Genomic DNA, 13,586 nt, shown 5'->3' on the forward strand with positions numbered 1-13,586 from the left:
AATAGTTTATGCTGTTATTTTTGAAACATTCATATACTTTTATAAATAGAGAGTATACTTTTCACAAATAACTATGTACCAGTCCATCACAATGTTCTGCAGAACTGAATGTAAACTTGCCACAAATGATACAAATTTAATGACAACTCATCATTTCCAATAGGGAATGGCCTCCCAAATTCATTATGGCCTCCCAAATTCAATTTCCTCATTCCTTCCCATAATACTGTAAGTAGCTCTGTTCATTCAAAATATGTGAACATTTTCCAAATAATTTGGAGTTTGTTTAGTTTTGTATTGTTTAATTACTTTTAATATAACAGAGACAACTTTCTTATTATTCCACTCAAAATGATCATACAATTCATATATGTTATTTTCTGCTTTCCTGATTTGGAGATGTGTATGGCAGATGGAATAAGTTTCAATAAAATCTCACCTTATGTCAGGGGTGGCCAACCTGTGGCTCCGGAGCCACATGTGACTCTTCAGATGTTAATATGTGGCTCCTTGTATAGGCACTGACTCTGGGGCACCTATTGTCCAGATTATTATGACAATGACGGAAGTTTGCTTGTTTAGTGAAAAGAACTGTAAACTGCAGTTGGAGACAGCACTTTGTTGATTCTGTGTATCAGTCCAGCCAAGGCAACAAGCTGCACAACGCCGCTGAAGTTGGGAATTGGCCCCACCAAAGGTCAGCAGCTCTGGGGCCTGGTTCGATGGGAAGATCACTCTGCCTCTCCTCAGACTCAGACACTCTGCTGTGCCTCTTCCCTTGAAAGTATTTTCCCAAATGAGAGTGGGGGTTACTCACAGTTCCTTCACTGCAGCCCCAGACACAGCAACAGTCTTTCCTCTAGCTCCAGTGAAGCCACCAACCACCTCTGAAGCTCTCTGCTCGATCAAAGCCCCAGGCCGCTCTCAGCAGCAGTTAGCAGCAGCTCCTGGTCTGGACTCTAGACAGAGCTCCACACCAGCAATCTTGTTCCTCTCCCAAAATGGAGTCCACTGCCTATTCTCCCTGGAAGAGGTAGTCTCTCCTCTTGCCCCAAGACATCATGGGAGTTGCAGTCTCTAAGGCTAGATTGCAGTGCACAGGATCTTCCCAACTGGAACATTCCCAATTAAGTTCAGAGGTCCCACCAGAAACGGAGGCCTACCTGTATATGGTAGAGTAAACTGTGCCTTCAAATGTGCAAAATATCTTGTCTGAATATATATAACGTTAAACAAGAATGTACATCATATGTACACATACAAGTAACATACAGCATTTTGAAAATGTAGTTACATGAATCTAGCAAAAATGGACAAGACTGTAATTGCCATCTCCTGTCCAAGAAGCTTTCTCCATTGAAATGTCAACATATCAACTAAATCACCTTCAGTATCTGAATGTTCCCTAATTTCCCGTTACTTACGTCAGCTTTGTTTTCCCTCCTGAGTGAGTCAGTTTGTTAGCATATTTTCTCACTCCCACACACATCTTCTACTGTTGCCAACATCAGCCCTCCCCATTTTAGGGTTGCCAGCCCTCCAGGATTGGCCTGTAGTCTCCAGGAATTAAAGATTAATCTTTAACTAAAGATTATATCATGTGATAAAATCTCCAGGAATACATCCAACCAAAATTGGCAACCCTATGCGTTATTCTGAATACGTTACTCACCATCTGAACCAGTTCCTGTTATATCATATCTGTGTCATGGTTGTAACACAACAGTAACTTAAGTACTTTTCTTAAAGTCTCATATTATAATGAATATTAGTGACCTAATAGTTAAGGATGTGTATATATGAGCATGTTACGGTAAACATTTCCCTGGGATAAATTTTGCATATAGTGAAGGTCACAGTTTTAAAGGGATACTCATTTGTGCACTGATGCTTGTTTAAGTATGCAAGTTCTGTCATTTGCACATGCAGATGATTATTTGTATTTGTAAACAGAGTTATTCCATGCAAAAGTACCTGCTCTACACAATGAAACAGAGATTTTTGCATGCATAAATGGTTGTGTGTGCACAAAAAGGATCACCTTTTAAAATTTAACTTAGTCTTGTTCTCCCTCCATATACACAGTTGCTAGTTGCCATACAGTAGTGTCTGTGTATCTCAGGGAAGAACTTGACCACTTTACACTCAACAATGAGTTTGCAAGTCAGTAGGGTGGCATGCATGTAACTTTGAAAATAATGAATATCGTAGGACCAATTTTATTAAAGCTTTGGTTATACAATTTCACATGCAAAATGTGTGCAAAATTTCATGCCTATTTGGCACAACTTTATGTGCAAATACAGTAGCTGAGTATAGAAAAATGACCAGAATTGGCCATATACACATACAGTTACTTGATCTGTGCATGCAGTTGCTTGTACATTGTGTGTGACCGTTTCTTTGTTTTAATATAGTCCGTAAGGTCTCAGTTGTGCCGTACTACACCTTCAGTCGTTTGGCAAAACTCTTTGATATCAATGGGAGATCCATACATGCAATCAGGGTAGAATATGGAGTATATTTGTAAACTAATGTTTCCAGAAAATTAAAAATCAATAAGCTTTTTCTGAGGGATAGAATTGCAACAGAAAAACTGTTATTATTTTTCACACTTCTACTATATTTGTGTTCTTATGACCCAAAAAGTTCTGTTTTTTAAAGCGAGACATTTCAGACTATTAGACCATAATGTGGAATAATGACCTTTGGTGCTTTGGGACACCACCAAAAATTGCTTGTAATGTGTTGCAATGGCTTAGATAGTGAATTCACTTCACAAGGTTAAGCATGGGGTTTTGTGATCCTATTGCACATGGCGGGGAGGGATAGCTCAGTGGTTTGAGCATTGGCCAGCTAAACCCAGGGTTGTGAGTTCAATCCTTGAGGGGGCCACTTAGGGATCTGGGGCAAAATCAGTACTTGGTTCTGCTAGTGAAGGGAGGGGGCTGGACTTGATAACCTTTCAAGGTCCCTTCTAGTTCTAGGAGATAGGATATTATTATAACTGTCCCATTCATTATATGCTGCATATTTATGCTTTAATTAAGGAACTACAAAACCTCCAGTACTTATAATAATTAAGTAAATACGCAGCCCCACAACAATAAAATAACCAATTATCCCCTTCCTATCACCAAGGTATAACTCATACACAAGAACTACATTCAAGGAATATTAAGGTTGCAAGAAAAAGCTGGAAGAACATTAAAAAAACCATAACCCAGTACAAATTCTCATCGTGAGTATTAGAGGATTAATTCTTGACTGTGAAAATACTTGGTTTTGTGGGTTTATCTAAAATCTTAAATTATCTTTTTTTTTTTTTGTTAATCTCTGTTTTTGTTGTTTGGGTCCCCAAACATCTCAGTATGATCTCTCTCTCTCTCTTTCCCCTTCTTTCCCTGATAAATTGTGCATGAAGTGACAGTGGACAGGGAAAATCCAAATACCAGTTTCATGGTATTGTCAAGGTCAAGTAAGTGAGAAAATCACATGACTAGAGAAAACAGTTTACTAATGTGTGCCGGCTGCTCAAGAAAGCTGACTATATCTGCATTTTTTTAAAACTACTAATCATCTTTTGAATGGTGGTAACACAGCTCATCTGTTTCACTGAACATTTTACTTACGTTTTTCCAGTAGCTCTTTCTAAGTTGAGCTGACCTGAATTATCATTGTATTCTGCACCACTCAGACATCATCAAGTATTTCTCCATCTGCACTTTTTTCACCATAACTTGTGGATGGGAGGGTTGATGGGGGTAATATTGCCACAGGAAAGGGGAAGTGATGGAAAACATCAGACCTTTAAAAAAAAAAAAAGCAACTGACGAATAAAATAATAGCAGACTATTGTGTGAAATTTCCAACACTAGAGATGGAAGCATGTCCATATGCAGAGTAATCTGCTAACATAAAATACTATTTTCAAAGCAGGACACAATAGGTTTTCCCACAAAAATGCACAGGAAACTTTTGTGCCCACAAAACACTACAGCCCTATTTCCGTTTGGACTGTAAAAGACAACAGTACTATTGTGAGTTGGGAACTATCTCCATATATTATTTTTTCTCACCTTCCTTTTCCACTGATGACTTCCCTGTCCTCAATACAAATCTCTGGGCAGCTATAAAATAAGAGCAAGCCAGGGAGCATGTTCCATCTGCCTCTGTGGATAGTCACCAGCTTTTGGCAGCTGTCCCAGGCCAGAGACTTAAAGGCTTTCCCTAGCTCCCTAGTTTTGAAAAGTGGCCCCACTGCTCTCCCAGTGCACATTCAAGAATCTCACTCAGTACCTAAACAGCTATCCAAAATTAGATGGCTTTTGTCCCTCCCTTCTCCTTCCCCTGCCTTGCTGCAGAGCCTCTGCACAGCAAATGGGGAACCACCTATATTCTCTGCTTCTGGTACCCAAATTCTGAACAGATTGACTCTCACTGGACCCTTGACCTTTTCAGGAAATGGAAGGAAATGCTGTGACGAAGAGAGAAAATATAGAACAATCTAAAAATAAATGGTTAAAGGATCAATTTAAAAAAAAATCCCAGTAATCCAGTTTTTACTATAAATATCCCTGTACTTTAGAAGAATGTATTGAGGGAAGTAATACTCTCCCCCCGCCCCCCACTTCCACCCCCACCCCTTAGCTGTATAATGTGATGCTATAGACTAGGAAAGTGACTGAATTTATTGATGGCAATTTCTGGGCCATACCTATAACTCTTTATGGCTTCATAGTTTTAAGCTGCTTAACCATATCCATACCTCCACAAAAGACACAGAAATATAGGAGGAAAGTATGATTTTGTTTCTCTTTTTGCTGGTGTGTTTTTACTGCTGACAGAGTGTTGGAAGCTGCTGTGGTTGCAGAAGGAAACGGTTTTCTAGGAAGCCAACTTTTTTTCTCTCTTTTTTAAAAATCATTGATTTTATTCCTGTCAGAGATATTTTTAGTACTTGATTTAGGATCTGATCCAGCAGAAATTCTCTTCTTGGGAATCCACAGTTGTAACAGGCTGACCTCTATTGTACTAATTCTTTTGCATGACCTTCCAGAGGGGCTTCTGGATATGAGGAAGACAGGGGCTTTTGTCTTCCTGACTGAGATCTGAAGCTGATGCTGTGGCATTCTGCAATCAGACTGTGTGCTATCAAACTGGTTTAAGATAATGCAGAGCTAAGAAAGGAGATGTCTCTCAGTGATTCTGAGTTGGGTTCCTAATCACCTAGCTCCTCTCCTTTCAGAACATGAAATTGCCAGTCAGAGACGGCTGAGAAGTTAGTCTTTGTAAAAGCTTATTTCTGCAAAACCTAAGACTGATATAAGTAATGTAAAAAAAATCCAGCATATTTAGATTTTAAAATATGCGATCAGTAGTACTAAAAACTGGGTCAGAGTAGCATCCTCTCTCATGGGAGGGAACTAAGTGGGAAGAATTCTCTCGGAGGTCCTTTTCGAGGCATTTCCACAATATTATTCCATCACAGGGGCAGGGTTACCTCCCCATAGAAGGAACCATGGATCCTGAGAGTTCTTTTCACCCTTCCCCATTATTTACTGTGGGGAACTAAATGTCTTGTTTTAGTGGAGCCCATTGTTAAGCATCCCCCCAGTAGTGTTTCCAACCCATTGTACCACTGCACCAGGGCATGATGACCTGTATGTGAAACTGACTACAAAGTGGTTATTAAAAAATCATGTCATTTTCATTGTCTCAGCTCAGTGACAAGTAAATTAGATTTTGAAAATATGCTAAGCTTTTACTTGTAACATAGACAGCTTTAATACAAGTGCCCATTTAATTTAACTTTAATTTTCAGCATATTCTACATCTGAAGTATTTCTTTCTAGGGCATTTTGGCATTTGTGACTGAGAGAAATAAAAGTATTATTTTCCAAATACTTTCTCTTTCATGCTGTTATGTCATCTTGTTTGTGTTGGGGGTATTGGGAGGAAGTTTGTGTTTTTGCATGAATGTAATTGGTAAATTTAACAAGATCATGTAATTGGTTGACAAGTTTTTCTGGCAATTTTAAATAAAGCCATTTAATTGGTAGGTGGAAAAATAGGCATTGTCTTGTCTCTCCACAAGTGTTTGCAGAGCTGGTGTCTGGAACAATTGACCAGTCCAGGAGACCTAGATGCAATTCTTGCAGAGCAGGGTAGTGAAGTGGGAAGGTGGCAGGAGGTAAAAAAGTCCATTACTCAGGCGAGAGTGTGAAATCAGCAGTGAAATGGAAATATATACTTGTATTGTATGAAGCGAAGGAAAGTTGAATAGGAAGGAAATAGGTCTGTGATTTGAAAGTGCTAGAATGGTAGGGGGCAGGGCAGATCCATGGACTAAACAGGGGTGAAAGAGGCAAAGCAGCTAACAATGGAAGGCAGAGGAAAATAAATTAGGTGGGCACACTCAGGCTAATGATCAAAATTTCATGTGCCTGCTCCAGCATCTACCCACCTTTACTGATTGATACTACTTTCAAGCCTTGCCATCAGGCTACAAATCACCAGGGAAAATAAACTGCACAAGATGTCTATTCTTATTCTCTTTTCCTCAGTTGTTTTTAGTTATCCTGCAGAATTTATCCTAATAGAAGTTGTACAGTTGATCAGTTGTAGCTCCATTACATCTTTTACTTTCACATTATCATTATGTTGCTTCAGGCCAAGATTTTTAAAAGTGATTTGGGGTTCCTCAGTTTTGGGATACCCACTTTGAAATAGCTTAATTTCTTCAGAAAATACTCAGCACCCACTCTTTGAAAATTGGATCATTTAAGGTGTCTCAAGTTGGGTTCCCAAAATCACCAGTCATTTAAGAAAGTCTTGGGCCTAGTCTGTCAGGTATTTTAATAAAGTGAAAGAGAAGTATTTGAAATGCCTACATCTTAAATTAGATAGTGGCTTAAAAAAATGTAATTATTTGCTCTCACTTTCAAAGGAAACATGAGCTAGAGTGAGGGAGAATTTTTGGCAGGACACTCCTAATGGGAGTTGTGGGTGCTCAGCACTTCTGAAATATTTTAAAGTTGTTGACACAAAGCCAGAACAGTTTTTTTTTTAAAGGTACTGTGGGCAGAGGCAAGCACAGGAGTGGGAGCTGTAAAAATGCTTCCTTTCAAAGAAACAGAATATAAGGATAAAACTACCGCCTGTCACACTTTCAAGCTGCCAGTGAGCATAGTTGGGAAATAAATAAAATAAAACTGAACACACAGTCATACAGACTATCAAAGCTAGTCAAAGTTTTAAAAAGTTTTGACCAGCATTACTCTCCATCCTTTTTCTCCTGCTTCTCTCCCATTGTCTTCCCTGCTTTCCCAGTTACTTTTTGACACCAACAGTTGCAAAGGGAAAGACTCGGATCACTATTTCTGCTGTAGCTGGCAGCAGCATGAAACACACTAGATCCGAATCACTTCCCTCAGGAATTTCACATTTCTGTTGTCAACCATGTAGGGACTGGGAAAGCTATTTCAAAAGAGCACTTCAGTTTCCCAAGAGAACCAGAGACATGCTACATTTAGTTGCTATAGGTAATGAGTGATTCCCTCCACTGTGTGGATAGCACAATGTCCCTCTTAAATGTGCTACACAACACGAGTTCCAAATAGCCCATTAAGTCTGATCTGTTTTCTAAACGCTTTGGGGCAAGAATAACCCTCCTACTGGCTGGTTCTAGTGAGGAGTGAAATACACTAGTACTGCAAAGGACAGGTACATGATGACAAGTAGGGAGGTTATGTATGTTTTCTGTACAAGAAGGGCAAAACATAATTTCAGCATAGTTTATTTTAGTTTAAGGGAAACAAAAAACAAATATCAGGAGATAGAAAACAGGTTGTGTCTCTCTTTCTCTCTCTGAAATTTTTCTCATAGCTGAATTTTTCTCATAGCTCTAGCCCCCAGTAGTCAGGCAGGCAGATGTCTTACACCTAATAAAGATATAGTGAAGAGAATACTGAATGATAGCTACGTATGCCACATACTTATAGTTAGCCACTGAGGGAGTCCTCATATATGCTTGTAGAAAGATGGCCAATAGCAGAGCATTATTATGGTGTTAAACACAATGCCTAGCTAGAGCAATCTAACTCATGCAACAAACCAACAGTTCAACCCCCTGCCCTCCATTTTAGCCCCAAATACTGGCACCTCTTTCCCTTAATAGTTGTTGAAAGGTACATATTTAATATGGTGTGAACTCAGGGATAAGGTTGTCCTGGTCTGGACTCCTCTGAAGGCCAAACTTCTTATCTCAGTCTGGTTGGAAACTAAAGTGTGAAGTTGGATTTGGGTTTGATACAAGGTACCACTATCTTTTGCCTGTCTTTGTCAAGTCCCTGCTTGCTAATGAGTACAAATAAGAGCAGTGGTCCCCAACACGGTGCCCACGGGAGCCGTGGCCCCCGCCGGCGCATTTATGTGCGCCCGCCTAGTGCCCAGCAGGGGAGAGAAGCCGCGGCCCCGTGCCTGCTGGGGACAGAGAATTCCGGGGCTGCTTGGGGCGGCAAAAAAGCTGGGAGCCGGCCCTGGCCAGAGCCCTGCTGCTGGAGAGCCAGAGCATCGTCCCCTGGAGCCGAGCCCAGGCTGTGGCGGCGAGAGGAGCTCCCGGAGTGTGTGAGGAGCAGGGGAGGGAGGGAAGCGGGGCCCGGGATGCAGGGAGGGAGGAGGGGTCCTGCTACCGCCACCGCTACCGCCACTGCTGCTGCTCTGAGTCTCCCCAGGGCGGCGCGGCGTTTCCCTGCCCGAGTGGGCTGTGCAGGGCGCCGCCGGGCTGGCAAGGGGGCGCGGATCCCGGCTCGTGCGCTGATGGGGCGAGTGGCTGGGCAGCCCGAGCTGCCAGGGAGCTGCTCCCTCCTGCCCCCAGACCCAGCCCACTGCACACCTCCCCCGCCTCAGCCCCGTGCTGCTTGCCCCGGGCCCCCACAGCGCCAGGGGCGGGGAGAGGCAGAACCCGGCTCCGAGCGGGACAGCAGGAGATACTGCCCCGCCGGGGGACCCCCGCGGCTCGGGCACCTGGGGGTCAGTGTCCGTCCTCTCGGCTCTGCCTGCCCGGGGCTAGGGAAGCAGCTGTCGGCGCCTGCCCCTCTCAGGCCTTGCACCCCCCATCCCGCTCGCAGCCTCTTCACTTGTACCTCCCCCCATCGCTCCTTTGCCAAACCCCTTCCCCTTGTACTGTCCCTTCACCTGCACCTCTCCCCTTGTACCCTCCCCCAGCCCTCTCCTCCCACACCTCCCCCTTCCCCTGCACCTCTTCTCCCGCAACCCTCCTGATACCCCCTCTCCTCCTCCACCCTTCTCTGCGAGAACATCACACCCCACTTCTCTGCCAGTGTAGAGCCCCTAAGCCCCCTCACACCCACTCCTCTGCCTGAACCCTCTTTACTAGATTCCCATCCCTTTCCAGGTACAAGGTTTGAGGGTTAGTCCCTATGCCTTCCATGTGCATTTGGGTGCGGGTGGGGGAGGGCCCAGGGCTGGGGTAGGGGGCAGCCAAAAATTTTTTTGCTTGGGGCGGCAAAAAACCTAGAGCTGGCCCTGCCCCGGCAGGCGCGGGGCCCGCCTAGTGCCCAGCAGGGGAGAGAAGCCAGGGCTCCGCGCCTGCTGGGGACAGAGTACTCCGGGGCTGCGGGCCCCGGTGTTCTCTGTCCTCGTGGCTTCTCTCCGGCTTCTCTCTTCTCTTGGATTCATATATTATGTAATATTAAATATGATGTTTTTTGTATTATTTAATGTACAAATACAAAATAAGCCTTGAAAAATTGTTGGCGCCCACCACACTCTTCTGAAAACATGAATGTGCTACTGGCCACAAAAAGGTTGGGGACCACTGAATTAGAAGATGACATTTAAACACAGTGTTTGGCCTAATAATTCTTTCACTATTCAGATATTCATGTGCTTTAGACCATCAGGAGTTGCCCATAGTGTTGTTAATGTAAACACGGCAGCTTGCTAAATTATATTGTACATATCTCTGAAATTGTTGAGTGCATCTTTAAAATCTCAGTCCTTGACCAATAAATAAGTAAATAGAGAAGGGAGGATTAACATATGTTAAAGTTACTATTTGAAATGTTGGTGAGTGAATATGTAATAGAGTAAAAGATTAAAGGGATAATGTCTCCAGTTATCTAAAATCAAGGATTGTATTGTGCATTAGAAATTCAAATTCCTAGGTGAGAGTTGTTTTAGTCACAATTATAACCCTCACTTCAGAGGATGGCAGTGCTTTCCAAACTACTGAGACGTTTTAAAAGTAAAGCTGCCAACAGTCTTGACAGTGTCCCTTCACTAAAGTCGTCTTTCTATTATCCTGAACAGTTTGTTGCATTAGCTCTTTTGCGAATAATGAGTTATGGAGTAGAAGCTAAAACTCATTAACACACTAAAATTTGAGTTATGCTGTATTAGTTATCCACTATAGTGAGTTGTTCTTTATTAGTTCTTCAGTCTGTATATCACTGAAACCACATACTCTATGTAGATAGATCCTTAAAATGGGTCTGACTTGAACTCTTGTGAATACTTCTGCTCCAGGCCTGCCCCCAACCACATCCCTGGCTCCTGCCCCGAGCCTTGGTCCCTGACTTTACAGCTCCGCCCCCAGCCTCCGTTCCCGGCCCCAGACCTGCCCCCAGCCTCAGCCCTAGCTCCCTTACCCTGTCCATGTCCTGCCAACCTTCCCCCCTCCCCCCGCCTGTGCGAGCTGCAGCCCTGGTCCTGGCTCCAGTGTGGGAGGGGCGTGACTGTGAAAAGTTTGGGGACCACTACACTAGACAGACTGGTAAATTCTCTCAAATAAATTACAGAACGCATAAAAAAATCTAAATTTCTGAAATTATCGTAAAATGCTTTGAAATCTACCAAAAAAAGTGCTATTTAAGTGCTAAGTGTGATGCTTCCAGAGAGTCCCTAGGGTTTTGAGGCCCCTCACTACCACCTTCTGTTAGCATGAGGAAGTAGTGTCTGTGCCTGCCTTGGGTCAACTCCACCAGCCACAGGCAACACTAGCACTCTGCTCTAGGCCTCCAGGCCCCACTATCACTCTACAGGTTGGCAATAGGCAAACTCCAACCATTGGGTCCACCAAGTGTCTTCCTGAAGTGTCCAACTCTCAGTATTCACCAGTCCACTTTTCCAAGGAAGCGGTGCACTCCAGGTTACCTGTTGCACCTCAAATCACTACTCCATTCAACCCACAGCACGTAGGTTTATTTAACAAATCATAGAGATTTAAGTAGTACCACATAGAAATATTGGAAATAAATAGTTACATATAAAACAAAATCATAACATGCATTCTAGAGCCTGGAATTAACAAGATACTCTCATGTTGAACCAAGTATTTGCTCACCCAAAATCCCTATAGAGCTTTACAGCCAGGCAGTCTGTGACTCTTCCTTCATGAGACATGCATGCTGTCAGTTTGCCTCCTAGGTTAAGAATTCAGTGTGTCTCGTTGCACTCCAAGTTATACCAGTTCAATACTTTTGTCTTTATTCATAAACAGGACACACACACCCTCTCTGTGTTCTCTGCCAGTTGGCACCAAAGGGTCCCTGGGTCACAGTAAGTATTAGATATTACAGAATTAAAGTATAACCCACATTTAGTAAAATAAATATCAGATGGTCCATTGGGTGTACTTTGTATTTATACTGATTCAAAAAGAATCAAGAATGAGGGGCAGAAGAAAAGAATATCAGGAAGATTCTCACCTTGGTCTCTAAAAAGTGAAAGTGCTTTTTATTCCTTTGCTCTTTTTTTTTTTTTGTGGTAAATATGATTGTAACAGTGTCAAGAACTTGTGAGAACACTTCATATGATGCCTATTGCTGCTGCTAGCTTCTGCAGTGATGGGCATAGCATCTCACTATATGGCCAAAATATATTGTTCTAGAACTTCCATAATGAGGAACTATCTTTAGTACATCCACTCCCGTCTCCCACAGAACATGTCTGTGCAAAACAATTATTATTAACATTTGTCTATTGGGCCACAGTTGTACTGCAATTGTACAGAAATACCTGACCAAAGATTCCTATTAAAGGTGTAAATTTGCTCTTTCTATGCTGTTGTACTCACATACAGCATGCATTCATGATATCAATTTTGAGGGCCCTTCTCATAAAAGAAATGAATTATGTACCTGTGGTTAACTTTTAAAGCAGACCCAAACCTGAAACAAATCCTGTTTTATGCAAATATCTGTTGTGACACATGGGTAATATTTAGCCAATGTGTCAGAGCAATTTTACAGCCAGTGTTCAAATTCAGAATGATGACCAAAAAATTACTATAGTATCATGTTGCTGCTGTTCTTGCCTCTTCTCAGCATCATGAGGCCAGCAGTCTACATTCCTCCACACTCAATTTCACAGCACAATAGGTGCGATGTGAAAGGTCACTAAATACTTTTAACTAGTATTTGGAATGGGATGCTTGAAGGGTGCACTCTGCCAAGGAGCACACAACCTGTAACAGAATTATATATTCCACCAATACCCAAGATCTGGAGGAACTAAAGTGTGTTAAAGATCAGAGTAATTCATACTGAAAGCAATTACTATTGTAGGACAGAGGTGTAGTCAGGCTCCATAGAAGTTGGAGATAGAAGTGACCTATTGGGGTCATCTATAACACCTCTTTCCAGTGTAGCACTGTACTTTACAGTTTATTTTCTAGTGCTTTCTGTACTGTATGAATGGCAATAACACCTATCAGGAATGACAACCACAATGGCATGAACTCATTTCTCAGGCACAGGAGAGAAGCACAGAACATACTATTTATTTTCACAAACAAAGACACACAAAAAACAAAAAGCCCCCCCCCCCCCCCCAAACATGGGAAGAGTTTTTAGGTATTTGCATTAAAGAGCTTTTTTCTTTTTTGCTATTCAATAAGCTCTCAAGTATCAGAGGGGTAGCCGTGTTAGTCTGAATCTGTAAAAAGCAACAGAGGGTCCTGTGGCACCTTTGAGACTAACAGAAGTACTGGGAGCATAAGCTTTCGTGGGTAAGAACCTCACTTCTTCAGATGCAAGAGCTCTCAGACACTCTTATTCTAAGGTCAGTCACATTTTCCCCAGGTCTCTCTTCAATCACTGGTAAAATTTTGAAAAAGAAAAATTAGGGATGTTTTGTTACTGTAAAGGAAGATATTTAATTATTTAATAACCTGATTTACATATATGTAGATAATTTGCATATAACCATATACTTCAGTTTAAAAAAAACTGTGAGGATTTAGTGCTTCTGAAATGTATCGGCCTGACAGTCCTGCTGATGGAAATTTTCTGGTTATCTACAGGACAGTGGCAGGGCAAGCTTCCCAAAACACAAGGCCCTGTCAGTATATCTTAGGCTTGGTCTACCCTACCAACTTATGTTGGTATAACTACATCCCTTGGGGTGTGGAAAGTCCACCCCGAGAGATGTAGTTATACCCCAGTGCAGACAGTGCTATGCTGATAGGTGGGCTTCTGCTAATAGGTGGGCTTCAGGGGAATGGAGTATCTATGCCAATGGGAGAAGCTGCTCTGGTACTATAAGTGTAGACAAGCCCTCAA

General features: G+C 42.4%; 1 protein-coding gene and 1 long non-coding RNA gene across 3 annotated transcripts in view; one reads left to right on the forward strand and one right to left on the reverse strand.

Annotated features, from left to right (window-relative positions):
* XIRP2 (xin actin binding repeat containing 2) overlaps positions 1 to 13,586 on the forward strand; it is a 141,668-nt gene that overhangs the window by 28,872 nt on the left and 99,210 nt on the right. The gene's annotated exons all lie outside the window — the stretch shown is intronic.
* On the reverse strand, positions 956 to 3,808 carry LOC135974339 (uncharacterized). The gene is made up of 2 exons (XR_010591583.1): positions 3,633 to 3,808; positions 956 to 1,163 (listed from the first exon to the last, which is right to left on the reverse strand). It is a non-coding gene; the product is annotated as an uncharacterized LOC135974339 (long non-coding RNA).

This window comes from Chrysemys picta, chromosome 11 (assembly GCF_011386835.1).
Source record: "Chrysemys picta bellii isolate R12L10 chromosome 11, ASM1138683v2, whole genome shotgun sequence".
Lineage (NCBI taxonomy): Eukaryota > Metazoa > Chordata > Testudines > Emydidae > Chrysemys > Chrysemys picta.